General features: G+C 41.1%; 8 non-coding genes across 8 annotated transcripts; all 8 read right to left on the bottom strand.

The window, feature by feature from the left end:
* Positions 1 to 77: 77 nt before the first annotated feature.
* trnat-cgu (transfer RNA threonine (anticodon CGU)) lies at positions 78 to 151 on the bottom strand. Its single transcript has one exon. It is a non-coding gene; the product is annotated as a tRNA-Thr (tRNA).
* A 1,274-nt stretch (positions 152 to 1,425) lies between these two features.
* Positions 1,426 to 1,499, bottom strand: trnat-agu (transfer RNA threonine (anticodon AGU)). The gene has a single exon. It is a non-coding gene; the product is annotated as a tRNA-Thr (tRNA).
* A 1,290-nt stretch (positions 1,500 to 2,789) lies between these two features.
* Positions 2,790 to 2,863, bottom strand: trnat-cgu (transfer RNA threonine (anticodon CGU)). Its single transcript has one exon. It is a non-coding gene; the product is annotated as a tRNA-Thr (tRNA).
* Positions 2,864 to 4,111: 1,248 nt separating this feature from the next.
* On the bottom strand, positions 4,112 to 4,185 carry trnat-cgu (transfer RNA threonine (anticodon CGU)). Its single transcript has one exon. It is a non-coding gene; the product is annotated as a tRNA-Thr (tRNA).
* A 1,274-nt stretch (positions 4,186 to 5,459) lies between these two features.
* trnat-agu (transfer RNA threonine (anticodon AGU)) lies at positions 5,460 to 5,533 on the bottom strand. Its single transcript has one exon. It is a non-coding gene; the product is annotated as a tRNA-Thr (tRNA).
* A 1,290-nt stretch (positions 5,534 to 6,823) lies between these two features.
* On the bottom strand, positions 6,824 to 6,897 carry trnat-cgu (transfer RNA threonine (anticodon CGU)). The gene has a single exon. It is a non-coding gene; the product is annotated as a tRNA-Thr (tRNA).
* Positions 6,898 to 8,146: 1,249 nt separating this feature from the next.
* On the bottom strand, positions 8,147 to 8,220 carry trnat-cgu (transfer RNA threonine (anticodon CGU)). Its single transcript has one exon. It is a non-coding gene; the product is annotated as a tRNA-Thr (tRNA).
* Positions 8,221 to 9,478: 1,258 nt separating this feature from the next.
* On the bottom strand, positions 9,479 to 9,552 carry trnat-agu (transfer RNA threonine (anticodon AGU)). Its single transcript has one exon. It is a non-coding gene; the product is annotated as a tRNA-Thr (tRNA).
* Positions 9,553 to 25,419: the final 15,867 nt, after the last annotated feature.

Genomic DNA, 25,419 nt, shown 5'->3' with positions numbered 1-25,419 from the left:
ATTAAACAAGGGATATTCACACACCCAGACATATATTAGCAACATCTGTACGACACAGATAGGGTGAACATCTGGTTAGGCACTGCTGGGATTTGAACCCAGGATCTCCTGTTTACGAGACAGGCACTTTGACCAGCTAAGCCACAGTGCCTCGAAATATGCACAAAGACCGAATCTGTGGAATTGTTTCGAACGGAGTCAAGTTCCTTCATGGATTTCTTCAAACCCGTTTATCAGTGATCTTCATAAATACTTTCAAATCACCCTTAAACACACTGTGTGCCATTGCATACTTAGAATTGCATTTTTGGCTTTGGCTGAAGACCCTTCAATTAAATTAACAGGACAGGAGGGTGTATTTTCTGATGGAAGAAGAACACATTGAAAGACTCGGGCAGACACCTCAGGAATTTAAACCTAGGATCTCTTGTTTGCAAGACAGGCAGTTCAAACAAAGCTCCTCATATTGGCCATTTTGTGGTTGGATTAATTGGGACTTGTTACGGAAAAGTAGTTATAACGGTAAGGATTTAGACCAATGTGTCTCGGCAAACCATTTACACAGAGCTGTATAAGATGAGCTCGAACTATACATCTTGAAAAACAAGTTGCTCCGTCACAGAAATGCAGCCTTAGATGTGGCATACAAACCAGCATGCAAATGGCCATGACTTTTTCCAACTGCACAAAATCACACTGAAAGACAAAGCCGGGAGTATTTTGGATTTGAACCGAGGCTACCTTGTTTGCCAGAAATATTTTTTGACCAAGACAGCCACAGCACCTCCCCGAAAGAGCTTTAAGGGACTATATGAAGAATCGTCTCGAACCAAATCGAGTTACTTAAGGTATTTCTCTATTTGCAATGGTATAAGCGCTCTTAACAAAGATTTTTAGAAAGAAAAAAAAAAGGAAATGAGTGATATTGCTAACATTTACAGGTTAAAACTTATCTAAAGTTTAAAGAATCGTGCAGGCTTTTATTTGTACTCTGTGATGTAAGCATAGCATGATGAACACAGCTGCAGTTAATAAGCTAAAGAATGGTTCTGTTAGATGCAGGGTGGAAAAAAGAACCAGCATTGACAGTACTAATTACATTCATGACTGTTGGCTCTGTCTATCCGTCAGTGCTGATAGATGTGCTTGCACATGTATATGCAACGGACACATGATTAACTTAATATGCTGATAATGTTTTATCCTTGTATGCTTATATCACATTGTACAATGACTGTCGTGGCATGCTTTTAAATGTAGATTTTTTTAAATTTACCTTTAGGTTTCAGTGAAATTAATATAACAGTCAAGGTCTTAATTATTACTGAAGGACTCATAACAGAAATCACAATGGACAGGACGGCAGTTCAACACATACATTAAGGAATATCCAGACGTATACGAGATATACTTGTACAACTGGTTAGGGACTGCTGGGATTTGAACCCAGAATCTCCTGTTTACTAGACAGGCGCTTTGACCAGCTAAGCCACAGCGCCTTAAGTAAGCTTTCGTAGTGACTCTTTGTGGAATTGTTTAAAACTGAGGCAATCTACTTCATGGATACGCTATAACACAAGTTTGTCTGTGATCTTCACAGACTTTCAAAACATCATTAAACACCTTTGGTACCATTGTAGACAAAAATTGCATTCTTTGCTTTGGCTAATGACTTGGCAAGAAAATCGACAGGAGAGAAGGCAGTATTTTCTGATGGAAGAGTATCACACTGAAAGACACAAGCAGAAACATCAGGGATTTATACCTAGGATATGTTGTTTACAAGACAGGCAGTTCACCCAGAGTACATCCATTTGGCCATTTTGAGGTTTGATTAAATGGCAATTGTTACAGAAGAGAAGTTATCAAAATAAGGGTTTAGACCAAAGTGTCTCGATGCCCATTTACACAGAGCTGTTGAAGATTTTTTTTAAAAAAAAGTGGAGTAGAGTCTACTATACATGTTGAAAAACATTTAACTTTGACATAGAAATGCAGCCTTAGATTTAGTACAAAAACGCTCATGCACATGGGTATGACTTTTTCTAACTGCACAAGATTACACGAAAATACAAAGCAAGGAACAACTTGGATATGAACCGATGATATCTTGTTTGCCAGACACACATTTTGACCAACTCAGCAATAGCATCTCCCCCAAAGGGCTTCAAGGCACATATTAACGAACTTTCTCGAACCAAATCGAGTTCCTTGAGGTATTTGCATATATGGTAGTGTACCAACTCTCTTAATACAGACTTTAAGAAAAAAAAAGAAGAACTAAGTGAGGCATAATTAGCAAATCGTGCGCTTCTTTTAGACATGTTCTAATAATTCCTTCCTGCAGAAATCAGCAGTCCACCAAAAGCATAGCCATGGAACAGGCAACTTCGGAGCTGTAGATTCATAAACACACGCAAGGAATGTGTTCAACAATATCTAAAACAAACAGCTCACATTTTGTAATTAAATAAAAACTAAATCTTAGACCATTTTAATGAGTTTGCAAACGATTACAGGTTAAGTTCATTTCAAGTTTAAAGAATTTGGCATGTTTTTCTTGGTACTCTGTGATGTAAGCATAGCACGATAAACAGCTGCAGCTAATAAACTAAAGAATTGGTCTGTTGGATGCAGGGGTGGAAAAGAAACAGCATTGTCAATATTTTTTTTAATTCATGGCTCTTGTCTCTGTCTCAGGGTGTTCAACACATAAAACAAGGGATATTCACACACCCAGACATACACTAGCAATGTTTGAACAACACAGATAGAGTGAACAGCTAGTAAGGCACTGCTGGGATTTGAACCCAGGATCTCCTGTTTACGAGACAGGCACTTTGACCAGCTAAGCCACAGCGACTTGAATCAAGCTCGAAGAGCGAATCTGTGGAATTGTTTCTAACGGAGTCAAGTTGCTTCATGGATTTCTTCAAACATGTTTATCAGTGATCTTCATAAATACTTTCAAATCACCATTAAACGCATTTTGTTCCGAGAGATACATAAAATTGCATTCTTGCCTTTGGCAAAAGACCCTTCAACTAAATTAACAGGACAGGAGGGTGTATTTCCTGATGGAAAAAGAGCACATTGAAAGACTAAGGCATACACTTCAGGAATTTAAACCTAGGATCTCATGTACAAGACAGGCAGTTCAAACAAAGCACATAATTTTGTCCATTTTGTGGTTGGATTAATTGGGAATTGTTACGGAAAAGAGGTTATAACGATAAGAATCTAGACTAATGTATCTCGGAAAACCATTTACACAGAGCTGTAGAAGAGGAGCTCAAACCATGCATGCTCAAAAACAAGTTGCTTCATCATAGAAATGCAGCCTTAGATATGACATACAAACCATCATGCAAATGGATATGAGTTTTTTTTCCAGCTGCACAAAATAACACTAAAAGACAAAGCGCGGAGTATTTTGGATTTGACCCGGGGATTTCTTGTTTTCCAGACAGATATTTTGACCCAACTCAGCAACAGAATCTCCCACAAAGGGCTCCAAGAGACTCTATGAAGGACTCTCTAGAACCAAATCGAGTTGCTTGAGGTATTTTTCTATACGCAAGTGTATCAGTTCTCTTAACACAGACTTTAAGAAAAGAACTAAGTGAGGCACAATTAGCAAACTGTGCACTTCTTTTAGACATGTTCAAAGAATTCCTTCCTGCGGAAATCACCAGTCCATGAAAAGCATAGCCATGTAACAGGCAACGTTGAAGGTGTAGATTTATGAACACATGCAAGAAATGTGTTTAATAATATCTAAAACACACAGCTCACATTTTGTCACGAAAAAATAGACAATTTTAGTGAATTTGCACACAATTACAGCGTAGAATTCCTTTCAAGTTTAAAGAATTTGGTAGGCTTTTCTTGCTACCCTGTTATGTAAGCATAGCATGATAAACAGTTGCAACTAATAAACCAAAGAATTGGTCTGGTGGATGCAGGGTCGGAAAAGATACGGCATTGTCACCTTGTTTTTAAGTTCATGACTCTTGTCTCTGGGAGTTCAACACATTAAACAAGGGATATTCACACACCCAGACATATATTAGCAACATCTGTACGACACAGATAGGGTGAACATCTGGTTAGGCACTGCTGGGATTTGAACCCAGGATCTCCTGTTTACGAGACAGGCACTTTGACCAGCTAAGCCACAGTGCCTCGAAATATGCACAAAGACCGAATCTGTGGAATTGTTTCGAACGGAGTCAAGTTCCTTCATGGATTTCTTCAAACCCGTTTATCAGTGATCTTCATAAATACTTTCAAATCACCCTTAAACACACTGTGTGCCATTGCATACTTAGAATTGCATTTTTGGCTTTGGCTGAAGACCCTTCAATTAAATTAACAGGACAGGAGGGTGTATTTTCTGATGGAAGAAGAACACATTGAAAGACTCGGGCAGACACCTCAGGAATTTAAACCTAGGATCTCTTGTTTGCAAGACAGGCAGTTCAAACAAAGCTCCTCATATTGGCCATTTTGTGGTTGGATTAATTGGGACTTGTTACGGAAAAGTAGTTATAACGGTAAGGATTTAGACCAATGTGTCTCGGCAAACCATTTACACAGAGCTGTATAAGATGAGCTCGAACTATACATCTTGAAAAACAAGTTGCTCCGTCACAGAAATGCAGCCTTAGATGTGGCATACAAACCAGCATGCAAATGGCCATGACTTTTTCCAACTGCACAAAATCACACTGAAAGACAAAGCCGGGAGTATTTTGGATTTGAACCGAGGCTACCTTGTTTGCCAGAAATATTTTTTGACCAAGACAGCCACAGCACCTCCCCGAAAGAGCTTTAAGGGACTATATGAAGAATCGTCTCGAACCAAATCGAGTTACTTAAGGTATTTCTCTATTTGCAATGGTATAAGCGCTCTTAACAAAGATTTTTAGAAAGAAAAAAAAAAGGAAATGAGTGATATTGCTAACATTTACAGGTTAAAACTTATCTAAAGTTTAAAGAATCGTGCAGGCTTTTATTTGTACTCTGTGATGTAAGCATAGCATGATGAACACAGCTGCAGTTAATAAGCTAAAGAATGGTTCTGTTAGATGCAGGGTGGAAAAAAGAACCAGCATTGACAGTACTAATTACATTCATGACTGTTGGCTCTGTCTATCCGTCAGTGCTGATAGATGTGCTTGCACATGTATATGCAACGGACACATGATTAACTTAATATGCTGATAATGTTTTATCCTTGTATGCTTATATCACATTGTACAATGACTGTCGTGGCATGCTTTTAAATGTAGATTTTTTTAAATTTACCTTTAGGTTTCAGTGAAATTAATATAACAGTCAAGGTCTTAATTATTACTGAAGGACTCATAACAGAAATCACAATGGACAGGACGGCAGTTCAACACATACATTAAGGAATATCCAGACGTATACGAGATATACTTGTACAACTGGTTAGGGACTGCTGGGATTTGAACCCAGAATCTCCTGTTTACTAGACAGGCGCTTTGACCAGCTAAGCCACAGCGCCTTAAGTAAGCTTTCGTAGTGACTCTTTGTGGAATTGTTTAAAACTGAGGCAATCTACTTCATGGATACGCTATAACACAAGTTTGTCTGTGATCTTCACAGACTTTCAAAACATCATTAAACACCTTTGGTACCATTGTAGACAAAAATTGCATTCTTTGCTTTGGCTAATGACTTGGCAAGAAAATCGACAGGAGAGAAGGCAGTATTTTCTGATGGAAGAGTATCACACTGAAAGACACAAGCAGAAACATCAGGGATTTATACCTAGGATATGTTGTTTACAAGACAGGCAGTTCACCCAGAGTACATCCATTTGGCCATTTTGAGGTTTGATTAAATGGCAATTGTTACAGAAGAGAAGTTATCAAAATAAGGGTTTAGACCAAAGTGTCTCGATGCCCATTTACACAGAGCTGTTGAAGATTTTTTTTAAAAAAAAGTGGAGTAGAGTCTACTATACATGTTGAAAAACATTTAACTTTGACATAGAAATGCAGCCTTAGATTTAGTACAAAAACGCTCATGCACATGGGTATGACTTTTTCTAACTGCACAAGATTACACGAAAATACAAAGCAAGGAACAACTTGGATATGAACCGATGATATCTTGTTTGCCAGACACACATTTTGACCAACTCAGCAATAGCATCTCCCCCAAAGGGCTTCAAGGCACATATTAACGAACTTTCTCGAACCAAATCGAGTTCCTTGAGGTATTTGCATATATGGTAGTGTACCAACTCTCTTAATACAGACTTTAAGAAAAAAAAAGAAGAACTAAGTGAGGCATAATTAGCAAATCGTGCGCTTCTTTTAGACATGTTCTAATAATTCCTTCCTGCAGAAATCAGCAGTCCACCAAAAGCATAGCCATGGAACAGGCAACTTCGGAGCTGTAGATTCATAAACACACGCAAGGAATGTGTTCAACAATATCTAAAACAAACAGCTCACATTTTGTAATTAAATAAAAACTAAATCTTAGACCATTTTAATGAGTTTGCAAACGATTACAGGTTAAGTTCATTTCAAGTTTAAAGAATTTGGCATGTTTTTCTTGGTACTCTGTGATGTAAGCATAGCACGATAAACAGCTGCAGCTAATAAACTAAAGAATTGGTCTGTTGGATGCAGGGGTGGAAAAGAAACAGCATTGTCAATATTTTTTTTAATTCATGGCTCTTGTCTCTGTCTCAGGGTGTTCAACACATAAAACAAGGGATATTCACACACCCAGACATACACTAGCAATGTTTGAACAACACAGATAGAGTGAACAGCTAGTAAGGCACTGCTGGGATTTGAACCCAGGATCTCCTGTTTACGAGACAGGCACTTTGACCAGCTAAGCCACAGCGACTTGAATCAAGCTCGAAGAGCGAATCTGTGGAATTGTTTCTAACGGAGTCAAGTTGCTTCATGGATTTCTTCAAACATGTTTATCAGTGATCTTCATAAATACTTTCAAATCACCATTAAACGCATTTTGTTCCGAGAGATACATAAAATTGCATTCTTGCCTTTGGCAAAAGACCCTTCAACTAAATTAACAGGACAGGAGGGTGTATTTCCTGATGGAAAAAGAGCACATTGAAAGACTAAGGCATACACTTCAGGAATTTAAACCTAGGATCTCATGTACAAGACAGGCAGTTCAAACAAAGCACATAATTTTGTCCATTTTGTGGTTGGATTAATTGGGAATTGTTACGGAAAAGAGGTTATAACGATAAGAATCTAGACTAATGTATCTCGGAAAACCATTTACACAGAGCTGTAGAAGAGGAGCTCAAACCATGCATGCTCAAAAACAAGTTGCTTCATCATAGAAATGCAGCCTTAGATATGACATACAAACCATCATGCAAATGGATATGAGTTTTTTTTCCCAGCTGCACAAAATAACACTAAAAGACAAAGCGCGGAGTATTTTGGATTTGACCCGGGGATTTCTTGTTTTCCAGACAGATATTTTGACCCAACTCAGCAACAGAATCTCCCACAAAGGGCTCCAAGAGACTCTATGAAGGACTGTCTAGAACCAAATCGAGTTGCTTGAGGTATTTTTCTATACGCAAGTGTATCAGTTCTCTTAACACAGACTTTAAGAAAAGAACTAAGTGAGGCATAATTAGCAAACTGTGCACTTCTTTTAGACATGTTCAAAGAATTCCTTCCTGCGGAAATCACCAGTCCATGAAAAGCATAGCCATGTAACAGGCAACGTTGAAGGTGTAGATTTATGAACACATGCAAGAAATGTGTTTAATAATATCTAAAACACACAGCTCACATTTTGTCACGAAAAAATAGACAATTTTAGTGAATTTGCACACAATTACAGCGTAGAATTCCTTTCAAGTTTAAAGAATTTGGTAGGCTTTTCTTGCTACCCTGTTATGTAAGCATAGCATGATAAACAGTTGCAACTAATAAACCAAAGAATTGGTCTGGTGGATGCAGGGTCGGAAAAGATACGGCATTGTCACCTTGTTTTTAAGTTCATGACTCTTGTCTCTGGGAGTTCAACACATTAAACAAGGGATATTCACACACCCAGACATATATTAGCAACATCTGTACGACACAGATAGGGTGAACAGCTGGTTAGGCACTGCTGGGATTTGAACCCAGGATCTCCTGTTTACGAGACAGGCACTTTGACCAGCTAAGCCACAGTGCCTGGAAATATGCACAAAGACCGAATCTGTGGAATTGTTTCGAACGGAGTCAAGTTCCTTCATGGATTTCTTCAAACCCGTTTATCAGTGATCTTCATAAATACTTTCAAATCACCCTTAAACACGCTGTGTGCCATTGCATACTTAGAATTGCATTTTTGGCTTTGGCTGAAGACCCTTCAATTAAATTAACAGGACAGGAGGGTGTATTTTCTGATGGAAGAAGAACACATTGAAAGACTCGGGCAGACACCTCAGGAATTTAAACCTAGGATCTCTTGTTTGCAAGACAGGCAGTTCAAACAAAGCTCCTCATATTGGCCATTTTGTGGTTGGATTAATTGGGACTTGTTACGGAAAAGTAGTTATAACGGTAAGGATTTAGACCAATGTGTCTCGGCAAACCATTTACACAGAGCTGTATAAGATGAGCTCGAACTATACATCTTGAAAAACAAGTTGCTCCGTCACAGAAATGCAGCCTTAGATGTGGCATACAAACCAGCATGCAAATGGACATGACTTTTTCCAACTGCACAAAATCACACTGAAAGACAAAGCCGGGAGTATTTTGGATTTTAACCAAGGCTACCTTGTTTGCCAGAAATATTTTTTGACCAAGACAGCCACAGCTTTAAGGGACTATATGAAGAATCGTCTCGAACCAAATCGAGTTACTTAAGGTATTTCTCTATTTGCAATGGTATAAGCGCTCTTAACAAAGATTTTTAGAAAGAAAAAAAAAGGAAATGAGTGATATTGCTAACATTTACAGGTTAAAACTTATCTAAAGTTTAAAGAATCGTGCAGGCTTTTATTTGTACTCTGTGATGTAAGCATAGCATGATGAACACAGCTGCAGTTAATAAGCTAAAGAATGGTTCTGTTAGATGCAGGGTGGAAAAAAGAACCAGCATTGACAGTACTAATTACATTCATGACTGTTGGCTCTGTCTATCCGTCAGTGCTGATAGATGTGCTTGCACATGTATATGCAACGGACACATGATTAACTTAATATGCTGAAAATGTTTTATCCTTGTATGCTTATATTACATTGTACAATGACTGTCGTGGCATGCTTTTAAATGTAGATTTTTTTTAAATTTACCTTTAGGTTTCAGTGAAATTAATATAACAGTCAAGGTCTTAATTATTACTGAAGGACTCATAACAGAAGTCACAATGGACAAGACGGCAGTTCAACACATACATTAAGGAATATCCAGACTTATACGAGAAATACTTGCACAACTGGTTAGGCACTGCTGGGATTTGAACCCAGAATCTCCTGTTTACTAGACAGGCGCTTTGACCAGCTAAGCCACAGCGCCTTAAGTAAGCTTTGGTAGTGACTCTTTATGGAATTGTTTAAAACTGAGGCAATCTACTTCATGGATACGCTATAACACAAGTTTGTCTGTGATCTTCACAGACTTTCAAAACATCATTAAACACCTTTGGTACCATTGTAGACAAAAATTGCATTCTTTGCTTTGGCTAATGACTTGGCAAGAAAATCGACAGGAGAGAAGGTAGTATTTTCTGATGGAAGAGTATCACACTGAAAGACACAAGCAGAAACATCAGGGATTTATACCTAGGATATGTTGTTTACAAGACAGGCAGTTCACCCAGAGTACATCCATTTGGCCATTTTGAGGTTTGATTAAATGGCAATTGTTACAGAAGAGAAGTTATCAAAATAAGGGTTTAGACCAAAGTGTCTCGATGCCCATTTACACAGAGCTGTTGAAGATTTTTTAAAAAAAAAAGTGGAGTAGAGTCTACTATACATGTTGAAAAACATTTAACTTTGACATAGAAATGCAGCCTTAGATTTAGTACAAAAACGCTCATGCACATGGGTATGACTTTTTCTAACTGCACAAGATTACACGAAAATACAAAGCAAGGAACAACTTGGATATGAACCGATGATATCTTGTTTGCCAGACACACATTTTGACCAACTCAGCAATAGCATCTCCCCCAAAGGGCTTCAAGGCACATATTAACGAACTTTCTCGAACCAAATCGAGTTCCTTGAGGTATTTGCATATATGCTAGTGTACCAACTCTCTTAATACAGACTAAGAAAAAAAAAGAAGAACTAAGTGAGGCATAATTAGCAAATCGTGCGCTTCTTTTAGACATGTTCTAACAATTCCTTCCTGGAGAAACCAGCAGTCCACCAAAAGCATAGCCATGGAACAGGCAACTTTGGAGCTGTGGATTCATAAACACACGCAAGGAATGTGTTCAACAATATCTAAAACAAACAGTTCATATTTTGTAATGAACAATTAAATCTTAGAAAATGTTAGTGAGTTTACGAACAATTACAGGTTAAGTTAATTTCAAGTTTACAAAAATTTGGCAGGCTTTTCTTGGTACTCTGTGATGTAAGCATAGCACGATAAACACAGTTGCAGCTAATAAACTAAAGAATCGGGGTGTTGGATGAAGTGGTGGAAAAACATTGTCAATATTTTTTTTTTTTAATTCAGGACTTTTGGCTCTGTCTCAGGGAGTTCACCACATAAAACATGGATATTCACGCACCCAGACATATACACTTAGGTCCATAAGTGTTTGGACAGTGACACAATATTTGTAATTTTGCCCCTAGCCACCACCACAGTGGATCTGAAATGACGTAACCACTATGTCATTGACGTGTGGGCTTTCAGCTTTAATTTAAGGGGTCAGCCAAAAATATTGCATTAACCGTTCAGGAATTACAACCAGTTTTATACATGGTCACCCCATTTTCAGAGGATCAAAAGTAATTGGACACTTGACTAACAAGTGGTTGCATGGGCGAGTAAGACTTTTTCCATCGTTATCCCATGACAAATTAAGCAGACAAAAGATCTGCAGTTCATTCCAAGTATTTACATTTGAATTTGGTAGCTGTTCACCGGAACTCTCAACATGAAGTCCATAGAGGTGTCAATACAAGTGATGGAGGCCATCATTCAGCTGAAAAAGCAAAGCAAATCTATCAGATGGATAGTAAACACTTCAGGAGTGGCCAAATCAACACCAGAATAAGCCGTCTACACCTGCACCTACCACTATGACCGCAACATCCTCTCATACGTGTTTCAGATGTGGATCTGACAGCCATCTAGCGGATGCACCCTCATGCCTGCTGCTAAAGCAACCTGCAAAACCTGCCACAAGAAGGGACATTTTGCCAGAGTGTGTCGCTCTGTTCCCACCCATTCAGTGCGAGAAGTGGAGGTTCCGGAACTGACTGTTCTATGCATTCAAGGGTCTGCTCGCACAGCTGATAAAATAACGCAATGTAAAAATCCAGTCATCAGACTCACCAGCCCATGTCATGGACCTGGTTGTTGACACAGGGTCCTCGGTGTCCATACTGCCCAGCTCTGTGTTTAAAGAGATTTCAGTGAGTCACAGCTAGCGCCACCTACTGTTCGGTTGGTCACGTACTCCAAGACACATATACCTGTGTTGGGATGCCTTTCAGCTACGGTGTCCAGATATGACATCACCGCCCCAGCAGTCTTCATCATGGAGAATGGAACGCCGTTGCTGGGTATGAATCTGACTAAAGCACTGAACAATCACATAGTAAGCGGTGCTGTAATGTCTCCTTCTCCTCTTGCTACTGCTCCAGATGCCCCTGTCATGTACCATGTACAGTCATCGGCTGTGCTAAAAACTTTGTGCCCCAGGTCAAGGTTTCTGCATCTGTAACACCGGTCCGACAAAAACTGCGCCGACTGCCCCTGTCTGTGAGAGATGCTGTAACAGAAGGGACAAACGGGGGGGGGCGCTGGTGAGCAGTAACATGTGAGGACGTCTTTAGATTGAGCTCCTGATCAGGGCGAACTTTTCATTAATATTTTAACTTTTCCGATCAAACACAGATAAATTAGGTTTAACACACACGATACTTAACCGCTAGCACACCGGACTCACAACCCTGTACTTGCATATCTAGAAGACGCGATGGGCAAAAACAAACCCAGCAGTGACCAGGCCGCTAAAGCCTCGGGCTCTGTGAAAGCCCCGGACGAGGGGTCTACAGCTCCATCTGGGGTGATGGCTGCCATCGCGAGCAGTGAGAGCAAGATCTTGGCAGGGATCGATTCATTCACAGAGGATCTGAATGCAAAAATAGACGCTATAACGGACGGCACGGCGAAACAAGAGACCCGTCTGAAAGATGTGGAGGACGGCCTGAACACATTCTCAGACAAGACGACAAAAATGGAGGAGGACATCGGCCAGCTGAAATCTGAAGTCGCTATGCTACGCCAGAAGGTAGACGGTCTGGAGGGACGACAACGCCGGTGTGATGCACGCATTGTCGGGATAAAGGAGGGATTGGAGACCAGCGGAGGAGGCCAGCAGCCTGCTATTAGCATCGCTATAGTACTGTAGGAGTTACTGGGCCTCAGCTTTACCCCGACCCTGGACCGGGCTCACCGCGGCCTGCGGCACTCGACCAACGAAGGAGAACCCCCCAGGATCATCGTGGTGAAGTTTCACTATTTCTCAGAGAGAGAGAGAGAGGAGGTTTTCCGCAAAGCTGCCCGTTCAGCTCCGTTGAGCCTGCACGGCAAGAGAGTGAGCATCTTCCCGGATTACACCGCGGCGGTGGCGAAGAAGAGAGCGGCCTTCTCCGAAGCTAAGCGGCTCCTCCGGAGCTGCCAGGGCGTCAAGTTCGGGATCCAGTTCCCGGCGGTGCTTCATATCACTTCATCGTCCGGCCAAGAAAAGCGGTTCGAAGACCCATCTAAGGCGATGGGTTATATCAGGGAGAATCTAAAGCCTCAGGACAATGTACAGTAAGATGTTGATACACTCCCAATATATTTGTGGCTAACTGGTATTGGCGGCTAATTGATATTAGCTGCTAAGTGCCAACAACTAGCGGAAGTAGCAGCAACAGGGTAACGTTACAGTTTAACTTTATCTATTTACTTTAACTTTTGTAATTTGATACTCACAGATAATGTTACATTTTTCATTTAATACGAATGTTTCATACCTGCTGCCCATTTAGAAAGCTATTTTTCTGTTTTATTATTATCGTGTGTGTGCATGTATATGTGTGTATGGATGCTAATTATTATGAGACCCGTAACAGTGCTTTGGTGACTTGCCAGAGCCTGCTAGGGCGACACCCAGGTCAGTGTATCTTCCCTACAACGGAACTGTATTATAACTGCTCTTATATGGGTGTTGATATATTTTCCTTCCTTTTCTTTTTTCAATTTAAATTTTTTAAAATTTTAATATGGGTGTTGATATATAGTTCTTAGGTATATAAATACTTTTTGGATTTAATATAATCTTAACAAGACCACTGTTCGCCCTGGTTGGGGCTTGTTAGAGGGTTTTTATATGGTTATTTGCCATGTTATACTAGAAATGGGGGATGCGATCTCTAGGGAATTAGAAGATCAGCATGGGTTCTCAAGGCTCTGTTTTTGTTTTGTAGCTAGTAGGCAGGGACTTTTTGTTTTCTTTTCTCTTTTCATTTTTAGAAAAAATGTTTGACGCTCAGAATACAGGTTATCTTCGTTTTTTTGAGCTGGAATATAAAGGGAATTCACAATCCAGTAAAGCGTAGTAGGGTTTTTGTACATTTAAAATCTTTGAGAGCTGATGTCAATGTTCTTACAGGAAACTCACCTTCGGTCAAGTGAACACACAAAACTAAAGAAAGCTTGGATAGGACAAATGTTCTGTTCCAGGATAGTCCATGGGCCAGAGCCCAAAATTTCCTATTTCGGTACACTCAAGGTGGCAAAACTTACTTATAATTTTTGAAAGGATCCATGTCTGTAGATGATAGTTTGGTATGATAACCATTCCTGAGTGGCAGCTGTATCACAGTTATCAGCTCATGAAGTTAACCACCCCCTAAAGTAAATTGCATTTTAGACGCTGGTGCATATCCTGGTTTAGCCTCATGGTCAGGACATTTTTCAATGTTCTATAATATTGTCTTTGGTATCATTTTAAAGGGGACCTTCTTAGCTTTCATTCAAGCCCTGTTGTGGATATTTCTCACAAATATAGAGGTCACTTGAGCTCTTCAACCCGTCAATAACACACATCTTTCTGCAATGTTCGCCTAAACTATATACTTTCTTTTAGCCCTGTGGCATCTAGGAATATCAGGGACACAAAACACAAAAACTGGAATACTCACAGGACTGTAAAGATTCAGGAAATGTATAATATACCCATACTATTTCATTGTGTGAGGTGATTGTGAACCTTAAATTAGAAGGGCATTATTACTAAGAAACTAACTAGACCAAAGCCAGTTAGTCCATGGGTCAGACCAGATATCGATATCACCCAAGGTGACACAACTTCACTGGTGCCATTTTATTTGGTACACTAACAGAAGTAAAATAATACATGATAACCTTTCCAAATGAGCAGCTATTTCATTTTTCTTTCAGTAAACCTGTTTCTGTGCCTCTCACGATTGTGTCTTTGCCCAGATTTTTACAAATATAGCATTTCAACACCCCTGGTACTGATTAGCCTAGCTTAAACTCTGGGACAGTTCTTAGTTGGCCAACAACCAAAGATAACCAGTACTGTGTACTTCCATTCATTGTGCTAAGCTAGGCTAACGTGCAGCCAGATAGCTTTCTACTAAACACATATAGAGGAAACTGGTATCTATCTTCTTGTCTCACTCTGGAGAAGATTGTAAGCTAATTTCCCATAATGTTAGCATGTTCTTTTAATGTATATGTTAATATGATTAGTTAAAGTGGCTACGAGGAACTTTCATCTTGTGTTGATTTTAGCGGCCTCAAAATACAGCTGTTGCATAGCAACTAGGTAATGTATCTATTTGTGGCTATGTAAGATAAATAATGGTAATATGACGCTGGTGAAGCAAAGTAAACTTTGTTTTAGTAGTGTTCATACACCTAAGTTACATGTATTTGTTTGTATGTGGCAGGTGAAAACTGACTGAATATGGCCACTGGTGAACAAGCAAGTTTTTACCCAATACCAAAGCGCCCACGGGTGGAGTGCATTATCCACTGTTCTGATGATACAGATAAGCTGGTTTCACTACAAAGTGTCGACTCATGGAGAACTCTGCTCAGGGCAGCTCAGATACGAAATCATGCACCAGTTTTGAAACTGGCAAAAGACATTCCTGAGGGACAGATTCCAGCAATCTACTACCACAGAAAGTGTCGCAGTATCTTCACTATGAAGCAAATTCTTGATGGCCTCCTTGCAAAAGAAAAGAAAAGTTATGTCTCTGCTGAAGAGAAACAATCTAAGAGAGTAGCTCGACATGCTCCAAGTACATCTAGGACTTATGATGCAGAGTGCATATTTTGTCAGAAAAACAGCAAATATTCCAAGAGACAGAATACGAGAGAAGTACTGGTGCAGTGTCGAGAACTGCGAGCTGATGCAAAGATCAGGAGTGCAGCCACAAAGAAAAGGGACAGCAGAATCCTTGCCATTGTGAGTAGAGTAGCAGCTGAAGGGCACTACCACAGGTCATGCTATAGACTTTACACCAAAGAAGAGGTTTCCAAAGGAGAGGTTGCCAGCAATGAAGATGATGATGCTGCAGCCCAGTATGAAGCTGCTGTGAATAAGGCATACAATGAGCTGATCCTCTTCATCAGGATGGAGCTTTTTGGCAATCCTCAAGTGATGACAATGACTGATCTCTCTTCTAGACTGGTAGCTTCAATGAACTCCCAAGGCATTGCCCAAGTCAAGGAATCAACCAAGAAGCACATAAGGCGAAACCTGGAGAGTGAGTTTGCTGGAGCCTTGCAGATATTCCCTGATGAGAAAGGAAAATTCCTCCTCTATCCCGATAACTTGTCCATGAGGGAACTTGCCAAAGAAAATCAGTCTCTCAAAAGGGAGCTGCAGACCCTGAAAAGTGTCAGTGCACAAGATGTTATAGCCAAAGCAGCCATCAAATTGAGAGCAGACATTAAAAGTCAAGATGTTCCTCAAACCTGGCCGCCTGAAGTCAAACCAGAAGCAGAATGTCCTACCATTCCAGAGTCGCTCATTATCTTCCTGTACTCTCTACTCACAGGCTCAAATGATCCTGATCATGCATCCCAGAGAGTGCAGTGCCTTCTGCAGTCATTTGGCCATGACATAGTATATGCAGTGACATGTGGAAATACCAAGCCTTCCAAGCACATTGTTCTGCCATTCAGTGTCAAATCGTTGACAGGAAATGTAGAGTTGATAAACATCCTCAGCCGACTTGGTCACAGTGTGTCCTATTCACAGATGGAAGAGATCAACACTGCCCTGTGTCTCCAGAAACTCTCATCATCAGGGAGTGGCATTGCTCTTCCAGCTAACATCCATCCTGGCATATTCACAACTTTAGCCTGAGACAATATCGACCGTCTTGAAGAAACTGTCAGTGGTGAGGGAACATCTCACAGAGTCAATGGGATTGCTGTGCAAGCAAAGCCAGTCAACCCACTTCCTGTCCAACCCATGCCCACTGTTCCCAAAACAAAGAAGAGAAGCATTGATGGGCCCCCACCAATGTTACCAACTTACAATGCTGGACAACGGGTAGGGCCACCACAAAGCAAAAAGTCAGATGCCGATACTGCAGCCAATACTAAGCTTGCCAGAGAGAAAAACCTTCTTTGGGTCCTAGCACGCATGTCACAACAAGAAGAACAGTCAGTCAGCAGCTGGACAGGCTTCAACATCCTGACTCGAGGAGAGATGACGGTCATCCCCGACAATATAGGCTATCTGCCTACCATCAATGCTCCAGCGACACAAATGTCTACTGTCAACGAGGTGCTTAACCAGTCACTGAGCATCATGCAGTGCTTAGGCCTGAGGAAGATTGTCTGTGTCTTTGACCAAGCCCTGTATGCGAAGGCTGTCGAGATCACATGGAAACACCATGACAAGTTCCATGATATCATCGTTAGGCTTGGGGTATTCCACACCATCTGCACACTGCTGGCAATAATAGGAAAGCGTTTCCAAGATGCTGGACTCAAAGACCTCTGCATTGAGTCTGGCATGATTGCAGAAGGCTCAATTGCTGGTGTTATGGATGGCCGCAAGTACAACAGGGCAGTGCGACTACACAAGCTCCTGTATGAGGCTCTCATGCGACTGGCCTTGAATGGTTTCCTGTCCTGGTTGGAAGAAACTCACAGGAATGACATGGTTCACCTGAATGAGACACTGAAGACCATTGACAGCCTTGGGAAAGAAGTCTCACAACATGCTTTGAAGGAGGTCCTCGAGAACAGCTCTAGTACACGCATCATGGATCTATTTGAAGTCTACCGTGAGTTCCTTAGAGGTGGAAACGGCAGCCTCTCGAACTTCTGGATGTCCTATTTGGACATGGTTGAAATCTTGTTGGGGCTCATCCGAGCATCCAGAGAGGGAGACTGGATGCTACACTTGGCTAGCATTCGAGCAATGATCCCATGGTGCTTTGCTTATGACAGCATGAATTATGCACGCTACCTCCCCTACTACTACGCCCAGATGTCTGAGCTGCCCATCACACACCCAGATGTGTACACAGAATTCATGGAAGGAGGCTTCTCAGTCCAACTGGGCTCCACCAATCCCTTTGGCCGAATTCCTGTTGACCAAGCTATAGAAGAAACGGTGAACAAAGACACCCAAACAGCTGGAGGGACAAAGGGATTCAGCTTGAAGCCAGGAGCTGTGACCAAATATTATCTCACAGCTGAGTATAGAAGCATGTACCTCAGACAGCTGAGAGACCTGACAGGTCAAGGCAGGTGCAAATGGTCTCATCCAGATCTACAGAGTCCAAGGATCAAGAGAGATGAAGCAGATGTCCAGTTTCTCATGGACCTTATGGAGAATAACTGGCTCAATCCTATGTCCCCTGATGAGATTGATTTGGTTAGCCTCTCCACTGGCAACATGGCTCCACCTGATGTGACCATAGATCTCTTGAGAGCTCTTGAGAAAGGAGAAGAGGCCTACCAAGCATTCCAGCAAACAAGGTTAGATGCAGACCCACCACCTGTGAAATTCCACGACAAGATGACCAAGCAAAGTCTGAAAACATTCTCCAATGTCAGCACAAAACAAGCTCATGGAGAGAAAGCACAGGATGTGGTTCTGAAGGCAGATAGAAACCTTTTCAGTCACATGATCCTGGTGGCTGAAAGCAGGAAAGTGAATCTGAAGGATGTCCTTGCCTACCCATTGGGCCCACTACCATGGGCACTGGCAAATGCTGATGGGTCCTTACGAAAAACAAACAAGGCTGCACTTGCCAGAGAGCTTGAAAAGAATGTATCTCCTGCAGAAGACATCCCAATCCCATCTACTTCCATCATTGATGGGATGAGCCTAGTCCAAAAAATGAATGGCAACAACAAAACCTTTGCACAGGTGGCAGAGTCAGCCTTGACCCAGGTCCTCCATGAGGGAGCACAGAGTGGGAGGATTGATGTTGTTTTTGATGTCTATCACCAGACTTCGATCAAAGATGCTGAACGACTGAACCGGGGTGGAGACATCACTCTCCAGTACAAGAATCTTGCAGGGGGACACCACGTCCAGCAGTGGAGAAAATTTCTGTGCAGTTCCTCCAACAAGACCAGTCTCATCAAGTTTCTGGTGGAAGAGTGGAAACTCCCACGATACAGAGCTATGCTGCATGGCAAGGTGTTGTACATGACCTGTGAGGAAACCTGCTACAAGTTGACAGAAGATGGGTGTGAGGAAGCAGCAGAACTGCACTCCACACATGAAGAAGCTGACACCCGTCTGCTCCTGCATGCATTGCATGCAGCAAATGCGAGCTCAAAGTCAGTTATCATCACAGCTGAGGACACTGATGTCATGGTGCTTTGTCTTGGCTTCCAGAAGGACATCACCTGTCCCATCTACCAGAAGTGTGGGACTCAGAACCGCACACGGTTTGTCGACATCACCAAACTGGCAAGTTCACTTGGAGACAGCATCTGTGACAGCCTAATTGGCTTACATGCCTTCACAGGCTGCGACACTGTCAGTGCATTCGCTGGTCGAGGGAAGCTGAATGCCCTGAAGATAGTGAGAAAGCACACTTCCTGCCAAGAGACTTTTAGTCAACTGGGACAGACATGGAATGTGAGTGATGAGCTGTTCCAGAAAATTGAGCAGTTCACCTGTCGGATGTATGTTGCTAATAGCAGCACTGCTGAGGTGAACAAACCGCGTTACCAGCTCTTCTGCACCAAAAGGGGAGAGGTTGAGTCCAGCCAGCTGCCACCATGTAGAGACTGTCTCTTTATGCATGTTCAATGAGCCAACTATCAGGCAGCAATATGGAAGTGCTGTCTGCAGGCTAACCCTGTGGTGCCAAGCCCTACTGAGTATGGATGGACAGACGATGAAGGCAAGCTGGCCATTTACAGGTATGCACTCCCCACCTGCACCAGATGTGGTCTTGGAAATGCTAACATGCAAGTGTGTGCATTCACGCAAAATGCCAAGCTGCATGTGCCTGTCAAATGGACTTCCATGCACAGGCATGTGCAGGTTACAGACCTGCAGTAACCAAAAACAGCAGGATGGTCCAGAACTGGACTTTGAACTTGGGGAGTCAGATGATGAGAGAAACGAGCAGTTTGATGAATGACAGTGTGATGATTCTGATGGTATTACTGTGGTAGTAGTCTATTGATGCACAGGATGTTGATTCTGGACTTGGCTACCCAGAGCTTGATAACAATAATGTAACCATATTCACATATACCCATTACCCTACCCATTACCATTACATATACCCACTAATGATATGGGATTACATTTATCATTGACTAAGTATATGTAAATGTCAATGTTGTTTAAAATATTAAAATAGTTCATTACCTCACTATGGTATTCCTTTTTATCATGTATTTTGATTGTGTATTTAAACAAATGTATAGAGACCAGTTTGTGACCTAACTGGCTTTGGTCTAGTTCTCATTTAAGGCTCACAATCACCTCACACAATGAAATAGTATGGGTATATTATACATTTTCTGAATCTTTACAGTCCTGTGAGTATTCCAGTTTTTGTGTTTTGTGTCCCTGATATTCCTAGATGCCACAGGGCTAAAAGAAAGTATATAGTTTAGGCGAAAATTGCAGAAAGATGTGTGTTATTGACGGGTTGAAGAGCTCAAGTGACCTCTATATTTGTGAGAAATATCCACAACAGGGCTTGAATGAAAGCTAAGAAGGTCCCCTTTAAAATGATACCAAAGACAATATTATAGAACATTGAAAAATGTCCGGACCATGAGGCTAAACCAGGATATGCACCAGCGTCTAAAATGCAATTTAGTTTAGCGGGTGGTTAACTTCATGAGCTGATAGCTGTGATACAGCTGCCACTCAGGAATGGTTATCATACCAAAATATCATCTACAGACATGGATCCTTTCAAAAATTACAAGTAAGTTTTGCCACCTTGAGTGTACCGAAATATCGTCTGGCCCATGGACTAAGGAATGAGAATAGAACGCGGGGCACGGCCATCTTGATCAGGAAGGGTATCCCATTCGTTCCACTACTGACTATTTCTGACCCCAGGGGGATGTATGTGATAGTGACGGGTAACCTGTATGGTACACGTGTGGCACTGGCAAATGTATATGGACCAAACTGGGATGACCCACTTTTTTTCTCTAGTTTCATAGTAGCCCTCCCAGACTTAAATAATTACCGATTAATATTGGGGGGAGATTTTAATTGTGTATTACATCCATATTTGGACAGAGCAAACCCAAGACCTAATAGTAAAGTTTCGAAGGCAGCTTGCTGTTATCCATTCATTTATGGAATCCTACTCTCTTTTTGATCCCTGGAGAAGAAACAACCCAACTACTAAACAATACTGCTTTTTTTCCCCAGTGCACCATTCTTACTCAAGGATTGATTTTTTTCTCCTGGATAGTAGGGTCCTTCTTATGGTTAGGGGGAGCCAATATAATAGTATTGTTATTTTGGATCATAGTCCTGTACATCTAGATATAGGTTTCATAGACTGCCCTAAACCCCAACGCACCTGGCGATTTGATCCTCTATTACTGTCCAGGGACTCCTTTAAAAATTTTCTCTCCCAGCAGATAGATATCTTTATGGAATTCAACCATACTCCGGATATGCCACTAACTATTGTTTGGGAGGCTCTCAAAGCCTACCTTAGAGGCCAAATAATCTCATACACAGCACATGAGAGAAAGAAACATAAACAACGTCTAACAGAACTGTCCCATAGTATAGCGGAAGTGGACCGTTCATATGCTGATTCCCCAACACCTGAACTTTATAAGAAAAAATTATTATTAAAAACAGAATTCGACAATCTCTCCATTAAACAAACAGAACAATTATTCTTTAAATCAAAACAGATATTTTAGGAGCATGGAGAGAATGCTGGAAAACTATTAGCCCATCTGGTTAGACAGTCCACAGCCGCTAACACTATTTCTGAAATTTGCACAGCAGCTGGGGTAAAGACTACCAACCCTGACACCATCAATAACCAGTTTAAACAATTTTATATTACCCTTTATAGTTCAAAACCGCCCAGCGACTTGTTGCATATTTTCACTTTTTTAGACAGTCTGACCATACCAAAAATTGCCCTTGAAGACAGAGCACAGATAGACAGAGAGATATCAACAGAGGAAGTGATACAAGCAATTAAATCCATGCAGAGCAACAAAGCACTGGGTCCGGATGGTTTCACAATTGAAATGTATAAAGAATTTGCTACCAAGCTGGCACCGATTCTTAACCTGAGTATCAGGAAATTTTTAACCAACAGAAATTGACCCAAACTATGATGCAGGCAATCATATCAGTGTTACTTAAAAAAGAAAAAGATCCCCTAATGTGTGGCTCCTACCGCCCTGTAAGCTTGTTGAATTGCAACTACAAAATCCTTACAAAAATCTTGGCCACACGTATTGAAACTGTTGTCCCAACGGTTGTTAACCCTGATCAAACTGGTTTTATACCAGGCAGGCAGTCATTCTATAACATGTGCCGCCTATTTAATGTACTATACACACCACATTCCGTAGAACAGACAGAAGTAGTGATTTCTTTAGATGCTGAGAAGGCATTTGACCGCATCGAATGGCAATATCTATTTGCTGTTCTAGAAAGGTTTGGCTTTGGTTTCTCATTCCTAGCATGGGTTAAAATATTGTATTGCTCACCGACAGCCGCAGTGTGGATGAATAATATTATTTCTGATTATTTTTCACTCCATAGGGGCTGCAGACAGGGCTGCAGCCTCTCTCCTTACCTGTTCGATTTGGCAATTGAGCCACTCGCTATAGCTCTTAGGGCAGAGGATGGCATTAAAGGTATCTCACAAGGTGGTACATTGCATAAGGTATCACTTTATGCAGATGACCTGTTGTTATATATATCCAACCCAATAGAATCTATGCCAAGACTATTACTTACCCTGGATAACTTTGGTCGCCTGTCAGGTTATAAAATAAACTATTCGAAGAGCTTGCTTTTTCCGATTAACCACACTCATAGAGACTACTCTAGCTTTCCATTTAAACTTGAACATAATGTATTTACATATTTAGGAATCAAAGTCACTCATACAATGGGGAGGTTATATAACCATAACTTTAAAACACTAATAGAACGAACAAAACAAGATTTTAAAAAGTGGTCAACGCTACCAATTTCATTAGCAGGCCGCATTAATATAGTTAAAATGACAGTCTTACCCAGATTTCTCTATCTTTTTCAAATGATTCCCATATTCATACCTAAGACAACTTTTCAACAATTGATAGATTAATTTCATCATTCATCTGGAACAATTCAAACCCCAGGATGAAGAAAATATACTTGGAGGTCCCTAAGGAGACAGGGGGATTAGGCTTGCCTAACTTTATTTGTTACTACTGGGCTGCAAACATTGTAAAACTTTTACATTGGACATTTACATATAAGAATCAACAGGGTACAGATTGGGTTCACATGGAACTCTTATCCAACCCTTTACCGATATTCACTTCTCCACTACCACATAGTCGTAACATACAAATAACAAACCCGGTGGTTAAAGCTTCACTTAGGATATGGCTCCAGTTTAGGAGGCATTTTGGATTAAAGCATGCTAGCGGTCTTTTTCCAGTAGCAAATAATCAATTCTTCTTGTCATCTGTGTTAGATAACACATTTCAACTTTGGCATAGAAATGGACTGGTGTTTTTCTGTGATCTATTTAAAGATGGAACATTCACCTCATTTGAAACACTTACCAAAGACCATAACATACCCAGATCCCATTTTTTTAGATACCTTCAAATCCGTAGTTTTGCCAAGAAAGTGTTTCCCTCATTTCCGTATCTGCCACCCAGGAGCCAATTAGATGCTATTCTAGAGATGGGTCCCTTTGGGAAAAAACGGGTCTCTATAATTTTCACACTGATACAGGGATTGAAACAGATATCCTGGGACCAAACAAAAACTGCATGGGAGAGAGATTTGGGTGTAGACCTTTCTGAAGAGGCATGGCGGGACAGCTTAACTCGTGTACATACGTCCTCATTGTGTATACGACATGGGTTAATCAGTTTAAGGTGCTTCACCGTCTTCACTACTCGGGGGGACAAGCTTGCCAGAATCTTTCCCACCACAGACCCTGGCTGTCCGAGGTGCAGTCATAGTCCAGCCTCGGTGGGACACATGTTCTGGGCATGCCCCTCCCTCAACAGTTATTGGGGACAGATATTTAATGTATTCTCACATATCTGTAAACAGACCATAAACCCTGATTTTCACACAGCCATCCTTGGCATACCACCCCCTAACTGTAAGGTCACAACTTTGCTCTAGCATTTGCCTCATTACCAGCACGCAGACTTATCCTATTTAACTGGAAGTCGAATAAAGCGCCATCATTTTTCCAGTGGTTGAGGGAGGTGCTGTCCTTTCTACCTTTAGAAAAGCTCCGATATAAAATATGCAAAACCCGCAAAAACTTTACTTTGACCTGGAGTCCTTTCATAGACTTTATTGAAGGTTTTCCCTTTTATTGAATGTACTTTTTATTTACCTGGTTGTAACAAAAATACTTATAGATATATGTGTACAACTTTATGTCGTCTTCAAAAATATGGTTATTATGTGGAATTGGAATAAGAAATCCCTGCAGTCTTTTTTTTCAGCCTTGGGGGGAGGGGGGATTCCTACATGTTTATTTTTGTTGTTGTTGTTGTTGTTGTTGTTCGTGTGCTTTGTATACCTGTTCCAAAAAACTTGAAAATTGGAAAATAAAGTTTAAAAAAAAAAAGAAGAGACAAACAGGCCCCTTGCCGCTGGTCAACCCGGTATCGCGTCTTTTCGTGTCATTGTCACGAATGATTAATCTATGGATTCGTGCTGTGCAACACGTGCTGACTGTAATGATCTGTGCCCTCTGGCTATGTTAACTTATAACATTAATAAAGCAAGGACGACTTCTCTCGTGCTGGGTGTTTATTCACCGACCGGATTCCCACTGACGTTATGTACATCACGTGACTTTGTTGTGGCGCTACGGAAAGCCGTAAGGGACATTAGCAAATCAAATATTGCTAGCAAATATTACATCTCCCTTTTTCTGAAAAGTGCTGCTTTCTCTGCAGAGATACAGACCACGTTGAGCACGTTTATAAGCGAATACAATCTTAATAAGAAAGAATATGAAAGTGGAACTCTTATATAACTGGACTGCAACAAAGTAGTGTAAAACATTTCCTTCACTGTCTAAATGTGACACCGTAATAACATTTCATCTTTTTTTTTCATTTCATTACTGGTAACTGCAAACAGCAGGTAGGTACACAAGGTAAGTGAACGCTGTAAATATTTCTTTTCAAAACATAGCAGGTATAGTACAGGTTGGTGTAAAATTCTCTCTTTTTTTAACATTCATAAGTCAAGGATTTGTCTTGGTTTGATCGTGCGACCTGACCTCGTGGTGTAACCAGGCTGTGTGTCTGGTTGTCGCTGATTGTTCGTGTCTGGAGGTTCAGCATGCTCTTGCTGATGGGCTTGTGTGTTGTTGTTAGCGCTGGTAACAGTCTGCTTTGAAGTGTGTGTGTGTGTAGTGTGAGTGTTCACTCTGCTTTGTCGCAGGTGTTGACGGTTGCGTTGGTAGATCT

Source organism: Lampris incognitus, chromosome 9 (assembly GCF_029633865.1).
Source record: "Lampris incognitus isolate fLamInc1 chromosome 9, fLamInc1.hap2, whole genome shotgun sequence".
NCBI classification, from domain to species: Eukaryota; Metazoa; Chordata; class Actinopteri; order Lampriformes; family Lampridae; genus Lampris; species Lampris incognitus.
Note: the sequence above shows the minus strand (reverse complement) of the source record. Positions and strands in the feature narration are given on the sequence as shown.